Source organism: Squalius cephalus (assembly GCF_949319135.1).
Source record: "Squalius cephalus genome assembly, chromosome: 20".
NCBI classification, from domain to species: Eukaryota; Metazoa; Chordata; class Actinopteri; order Cypriniformes; family Leuciscidae; genus Squalius; species Squalius cephalus.
Window position 1 is genome coordinate 23,372,482 of NC_137141.1, and position 7,492 is coordinate 23,379,973.

Sequence of the window (7,492 nt, forward strand, 5' to 3'; positions counted from 1 at the left end):
CCTATCTTTTAAATGCAGTACATAAAAGTGTACATTTAAGGAGTTGAATATTAGCATAAGAAGGACTGATTTAAAAAAAAATAATTCTGTTATCAGAAATATGAATATTTGGTTTATATTAGTAAAAAAAAAAAATGTGTTGGGTGTTGATTGACACAGCCAAACTTCAATGAGATAAAAAGTGTCTAGAAAAAAATATTGTCTTGAAAACATGAAGTGTTCCGTTCACATTTTAAACATAAAATGATTTGTAATAAACAGCAGGAAAAACATGAGATGGAAGAAAATATATTTGTCAATGCTTTTGCGTTCTCTCGCAAATGTTTTGTTTCCCTTGATAAACTTTGCATTCAGTCACGAAAACTTTTGCGTTCTGCTAAGAAAGTTTGCATTCACTTTCATTGTGAGTGCTTCACTCTAACCCAGAATTTTGGGGGGATGAGTTGAAATAAATTTTTGTGGTAATCAACCACAATATATTGTTGTACAGGTTTTGAACTTTTGTTTAGCCCTTCCATCGCAGCACATTTGTGAAAACAAAGTGATGTGCATAATCTCCAGACCTCCAGATCAGCAAGTGTTAGAAATGCCATTCTCTGTTAAAGCAGGATCAACGGGCTTCTAATGGGATTATATTTTTCCTTTGCTCCTCGCAACCATAGGTCATTCCCCTCATTGTGCTGTATTTTAGGGCTTGTCTTCCGTGCCGTTCAATTGAATTCCACTACATTATTAAAGAGCTTTCGGGGGATTACAGAGACATGTTTTTCATGATGTGTGATGTGGTTAAATTCACCTACAAAAACAGTCAAAAGTGAGCCGCTCTGTTAATGCGACATGACATGGGTGGCTTTGAGCTATGGGCTGGGTGAAGACTCGGTGCAAACAGGGCAATTGTTTTCATGCTCTTTTAATGGTTTCAATCATGCAACAGATTACAGTGCAGACATTTTCAACAGTGAGTGATTCTGTCAACGGGAGCATATGTCCAGGGAGGCTTAATTGCTTTAATGAAATATTGAGAGTTTTAGCTGGCCTGTCAGGTGGTAGGGCTTGTGAGGGGGCTAGATGAGGCCCTGGGGTCACTGGTTACTTCTGTTGGATACTAGATACGTCTTTTCCCCCATTCTGGTAGAGTGAATGGTGGAGATTGACTTCATATGTTTGCCATCTTAGAAGTTTCACTAGGTGATTTTTTTTTCTTCTTCTTCTTTTTCTCTCCATGATTCATTTTTGAAGGTATGCGGGACTCTTCGAGATCTCCTCATTAATGTGCCTTCCATGACAGCCTCTGTGAAGATGGAGAGTCTTAACATGGTAGGGGGGCCTGCAGGTGGATTAATTTGTTCTGCCAGGTTCCTCAGGCCCCATGCTAATGAAGGGAAGAATACGGATCAGAGCTCATGCCATGGAGAGCTGTCCAACTCCTATGATGCCCTGCTGGAATTCCTGCCTGGATTAACCAATGACTTCCCTACTTTAAGCCCTTATTAGGCAGTGTTGGTCGCCCCATGCCATGGGAGCAATCCAGGGTGAGCGGGTCGGTGAACAGTTTGGGCTGCGGAGTAATGAAGCATGGGTAAGCGAAGAGCGGCCTAGCTCCCAACAGCACCCCTCCTTTCCTCCTCTGCTTTCCCAAATTGGACGTGTTTATAATACAACATGCTCCAGAGAACAAACACAGAATGTGGAGGGCATGGGGACATCTCTCCTCTCTCCTTTTTTCCTCTGCTCCATTGTTGATGCGAGGGTGTCTGTCAAACACTGTTTCCATCAGCGGCGTCGTAAGGAGGTGTATGGCTTACATCTGGCCAAGTGTGAAACTAGGTATCATCTACGAAATCTACTGTTAAATTGTGCCTTTTATTTGTCGCCAAACTTTTGCTTGAAACAAAACACAATATGACATTAAATAGTTTTTATATTCTACTCAGATGTTGCACATTTAGAGATGTATACAGGCCTATATTAATGAAATTTGCTGTATGTTGAGAAGGCAATTTGACCATTTATGGCAATGCAAGTTTAATTTAGGTTGTCATGTGATTTGACTTTTTACGAAATTGTAAAATGTAATAATTCATGATATTTGTAAAATATATATTTTTTGCAATAAAATATATTTTTAAAGTTTTTAGAAAATAATGTGTACATCTGTTCAAGGTATAAGAAAAATGTTATAAATGTTTACTTGATGGTTATGACATTTCATTTTAAGGATCAGTTAAATCTTTCTTGAAAATTATATAAAAAAAATTCAAAACCATATGAAACCAACATTCTTTTTTTTTAATCATAGACAACCTTATGTCATTGATCTTATTTGTAATAGACCTCTTATTTTCATCTGCAAGGCCAAAGTTTTCATTTTCTTTTATTTAAATTAGGGGGCTGCAATGGAGTGCTTAGAGCTATATAATAAAAATAAGATTAAAATTTAAAAAATATATATATTTAAATATAATATTTAAATAATATAAATAAATAATATAAACATAAATAATATTTATGTAATATAATAAATAACTTAATAGACACAAAAAATATTTCCCAAATAATATTTGAATTTTAGTATAAATTTAAATACATTTTTTGTATAAAAATGAATTTTGAAGTAGATACAGTTCTCCTGAAGCGACCAGCAGTCAGAGTCATACAACAAAGACAGTGATTTACAGACATAGAGTAGATTTCAGATCACAATTTACCCATTGATGCATACTACAACTTCTCAACATAGCCTATATAAAATACCTCTGAAGTTCACATAATGGGTGGGCTAACACAGTCAGTCAGAAACATGGGACGGCAATTACAAAACATTACAGAAAAACTCACTTTAATCATAAAAAATAAACCCAGTCACGCTGTATTAAGTTTTTCACACTTGTCCAAATCGCCTTAAATGATTCTGAAAAATACATGTGATTCATTACATATGAGAGAGATTGAGGCCTCAAAAAATATGTAGTTTCCAAATTTTATAAAAGGTGTGTTTATAGTGATGCATCAATTAAATTGGCCCGCAAGCTCTTGGGTAGCCTACTTCTTCAAGAGTAATAAGGAGCAAGTAAGAGTCTCCCCAGTATATTTTTGTACACGCACCCTCGGGATCTGCTGTTTGTGTTGGATCATGGGAATGTGTTGATACAGTTAGTGTGGTAACAAGCAGACATCACCAAGCTGACATTTTGAGTATCAGTGGTGTGGAAAAACCTCGCTATCTCTCACTCACGTCAACCCTTGAGGGGGGAGCGAGCAGGGTACGAGGCTGGGGGAAGGACAAGGTGTAAAGGGCTCTGCTCTCTCTGCTTCAGGACCGTGCCACTGGGGCTTAATACAATCTATTAACTCATCAGTCTGTTTACGTATCAGCAAAGGAAATGTCTCTGATTCGCTTCTGTCGCCAAGCACAGTGTATACACAAAGCACCAATGCTGTGTACACAAGATGGCCTGATCGCTGGGAGCTGTGTGCTGTCCTTGCTTTCACAGCACACTGTCGCTTTAATAAATAAAGCACTCGCTCCAGTTAGCTGCTCAGTGAGAGGCCCAGCAAAGCCACATTGCGTGCAAACCCGGCTCACTGCATGAGCCGTGGAGCGCTTGAGCCTAATCCAAGCTGACATGTTACAGTAAAAGTACTTTATAAAATCAATATTATATTCACAGCCTTTGACATCCTGGGACATCTAAGATAAAGGGGAAATAAGGCGTAGGGTAAATAGTCCTGCAGCTGTGTCACTCGCTGAAGGAGGAAGCCCGGGGAAGACACGGGGGACCGCAGGGAGAATTAGTGCAGTGCTAGTCATGTTTTATACCAAGGTCTTGACATCAATGAAAACATTATGAAACGGCACGCAAACTCTGACGGGGGAAAAAAAAAGAGAAGTGCAGTGAAGGGCGAGTCACCGCACATTCAGAAGGGATGGGGAAAAAAAGAAAGGGTGGAGATGAGGTAAAGAAATGGATACTAAAGGATATAAATGTTACTGCCCAGAGTGTTTATCCTTATGAAATCGATCTGTGTCTGTTTATATTTGTTAGACAATTAAAATGGTGCACACATTGATTGCAAACAAACTGGGTTTTTTTTTGGGTTTTTTCCCCAAGAATAAGGTATTAGCATTAGAGTTTTAGTAGGCCATATTTGGATTGTGCATTCAATGGAAAAGAAAATGTATTAAAAAAAAGTTGAGGCTGTCTACTCAACATTTAATTCTATTATATTAGCCTATTTCACAATATTATATAGTAATTATATGTGCATTTATAAAATATCTTTATTATTATATTAATATTACATGATAGTCTATTATAAATATGAATGTTTAAACTGATACATTAATAATGTGTTATATTATTTTATGGATAGAAATACTATTGATTCATTTTTATAAAAGACTATTATTAGTAGTATTATATTAATAATATTACATGATATAGTCTGTTTTATGAATATATTTAAAACTGTTAAATATGTATTATTAATGAATATAAATATATTATATAGTATGTAGCCTATATTCATTATTTGTTGTTTAAAGCAGCAACCCATGGTGTAAATTTCCCTTTCAGATTAAATTAATCAAAAGTATTACTGCTATTCAGTTATGATTGACAGGTCTTTTCATGATTCCCCACTGCAAATGCTCTAAAGCTTCAGATTTAAGTGTTTGGGTAATATTTTCAGAGATTCCGTTTATTTATTTATCCTGGCCGGCATGTTGAGATACATCATTGGAGGATTATTCGTGTCCTACTTTGGATGGAGTAATTTAGTGTCCGCAGAGGCAGGCACGCACACTGACAGTAGTGCAGCTGAATGACTGAGGCTAGGGGAGTTTAATAGGTCATCGGTGAGAGAAGATATGTTGTGACAAGGACGCAAGTTGTAAAAGGTCAGAGGAAAGGGAGCGCACCCCACCCGCTGCTCCCCCCGACTCAACAAGCTCCAAAAACTGCCAAATCAACAGATACAGCTTTATTAACCCTTCACCTCATTATTTGATCTAATAGAGTCTTTGTTCAAAACGTACGTTTTCGGCAAAAATTGTGATGTTTCTTTATTGGATGGTATGGATGGATAATTGGTCCGCCTCAGAAGACTGGTTATGAGAAAACGGGATATTTGAGTATTAGTTCACATTCTAATTTGAGCTTGAAAATGGATCTTAATTTCACACCCGACTAGAAGAAAACAAGACGTGTCAGCTGGTTGTGTGACTTGAGGATGAGTGACCTAATTCTCAAAAGCACAAACAGCGTTTTAAAGAAAGTTCTAAGAATCAGAAAATTGCCTATGGTTAACAAGGCAATATTCAATTAAATAACACTATATATCCCCCCTCCCCTTGTTATTCCACAGATGACTTGAAAAATGTACAGGCAGCAAATGAGAGAGGTGGAGTATCTGTTTAGACACGGTAACACTGTAGAACTTGAAGGTCTATATCTGGTGCTTGGCTGCTTGCACACACACAGTTGTTTAGCTTTATTTTGATTATTGCCCTTTCATGCGATAAGCATAGCTCTGCATTTAGCACTCAGAAAACAAGGCAAAGTACATGTTTCATAGGTCCTAATGCACCCTAAAAGAGGATGTCTGTTGCCCCCCAAATGCACTCAGAGGTGAAGGCGGCAAAGAAAACAAAAATATTGACTCTCATTGAAGTAGCAATGTTTTCTTGTAACTACAAGATATTATAGTGATTTATTCATTGCATTTCTATAATGATAAACCGGAATTTTTTTTACTCAATTGACAAAGTGACTTTTGATGATTTTCATAAGTAAATGTTCAATTTTATTTAAATAAATATTTGTTAATGGATTTCCCAAACCATCTTTTCCTGTTGCTTTTCTTCACAACACAGGAAGCATATTTTTCTGAATGCATGAATGAACTGACCTGAAAATCAATGTACGTGTGTACACTCACTGTTGTAGCCTACTGTCTGACAACACTAACGGAGAAATTGAGTTAAGTAATGGAGCTGAGCTGAATATTCCCAAAACAAACTCTAATTTTGGCATATAGTGACGTAGTACATTAAGGTAAATTTCCAAAGGTAAAAATTGATGGTACCATGGGGTACAGTGATTACATCAGATGGTAATCAAACAGGGGTCAGCATAAACTGGTGCTGCGGGAGATTCGCCAGTTACGGTTTCAATGTAAAATTCAGCTATTTGATTAATTGAATTCATACAGTGTGAGGACGGAATCATGATTTTTAGGGGGAAAAGAAATAATGTAAGCATGAAGGTCTACCCCAGTGCTAATTTGTCAGCGGGGGCGTAAGCAGATTGTAAGAAAAACCTAAGGAATTACATTGTACAAATTCATATGAATAAACAATTTGCCAAAAGACATTTATGAATTCCCATGTGAATGCGGTAAAAAATGTAAAGTAAGGTGCAAGTATATACTCTGTATAACAATAATGATTAAAGTATGCTAATACATTAATATGGAACTACATGCATATTATTATAGGCCAGGCTTAAAACACAGCACTTAATATTATAATGTGAAGTAACAGAGAGATATACCTCTCACAAAGATATATATTAAAAAAAGAAAATCTGTGAACGCATGCACGCACACATAATGTGTACCTCACACACACTTATGTCTGGTTCACTATCTTTGTGGGGACTTCTCCATAGACCAAATGTTTTTTATGCTATAAAAACTGTATATTCTATCCTATTACACTCACCCTAAACCTATACGCATCACAGAAAACTTTCAGCATTTTTACATTTTCAAAAAAACTCCTTCTGTATGATTTAAAGCTTAATGTTCCACAGAGGAAATAAAGTCAGACAGCTTTAGATTGACATGAAGATGAGTAAATGATGACAGAATTTTCACTTTTGGGTGAACTATCCCTTTAAGGCTAAATGTCTTTACTACTTAAGTGAATCACTGCTTCCTCGTGTCCATTGGATTCTAACAGCTTTAAATGTATCATTCTCAGCTTTCTACCATTTTACATTATTAACAGTATTTTGTTAGCTTTTTTTTCATACAAAAATAGGTCAGCTCTTGACAACTTGAATAGAATTTTCCATTGAATTTACCACAGCTACTCAAAGCCACTGCTACTGTGAATCTTTCTGCTTCATGTGGGCCGTGTCTTCCTCTTGACATGTACATTATAGTTCTGAAGCCCATCGAAAAGCACTAACTGAGCTGGCACCGAACTCTAGACCTAACATCAGTGGTTTTTGTGGCCCTTGTTAGCACCGGGACTCTTTCTGTCTACACCCCTTTCTGTGTTTCTCTCTGTGTGTGTGTGAGCGCCTGTGCATGTATGTGATTGTAGAGTGATAGACAGCTTGTTACCCTCAACCTGAGGCGGCGCCTCGTTAACACAACCCTTGGAATATGGACATAATGAAAGAACCTGGCAACACATCTCACCCGCTCTATTAGCCTCTCAGTTTCCTCTCTGGGAAACTGCTCAGGGCCTCCATTCAGAGTG